Source organism: Orycteropus afer, unplaced genomic scaffold (genome assembly GCF_000298275.1).
Source record: "Orycteropus afer afer isolate SDZICR_OR568_19922 unplaced genomic scaffold, OryAfe1.0 scaffold00098, whole genome shotgun sequence".
NCBI lineage: Eukaryota > Metazoa > Chordata > Mammalia > Tubulidentata > Orycteropodidae > Orycteropus > Orycteropus afer.
In genome coordinates, this window is record NW_006921685.1 from 7,909,885 (window position 1) to 7,910,307 (window position 423).

Consider the following 423-nt stretch of genomic DNA (forward strand, 5'->3'; position numbering starts at 1 on the left):
AAAAAAAAAGAACCCTTAGAGTATGAAGAGATCAATGAAAAAAAAAAAAGAATAATAGTAAAAAGGACAAAAGTATTTATAATAATAGTTGGTTTAAAACAGACAAATATAAGCAAACTAAACACCAGAAAAAAAGAAAGCAAAAAAGAAAAAAAAGTAAAAATAAAAAAAGGGAGAGAAAAAGAAAAGATCAGTGGAGGACAGGGCAGGGCACCCAGGCTCCGTCTGAACACACAGACTGGGCTGGAGTTCCTGTGGGCCCAGAAGGTGGGTGACACTTGGGGATGACCACACCTCCGTTCACCAAGCGGTTGTGGGGTATAAGAGTAACAAGAGGTATGTTGAACCTTTTCAGTCCTGTAGGTCTGGTGAGTCCTTGGGGTTGCTGGCAAGCAGAATGTGTTCTTAAGCCACTGGAATCTG

At 40.2% G+C, this 423-nt stretch overlaps 1 protein-coding gene across 1 annotated transcript in view; it reads right to left on the reverse strand.

The window, feature by feature from the left end:
* Positions 1 to 423, reverse strand: part of GC (GC vitamin D binding protein) — a 159,495-nt gene that overhangs the window by 142,905 nt on the left and 16,167 nt on the right. The gene's annotated exons all lie outside the window — the stretch shown is intronic.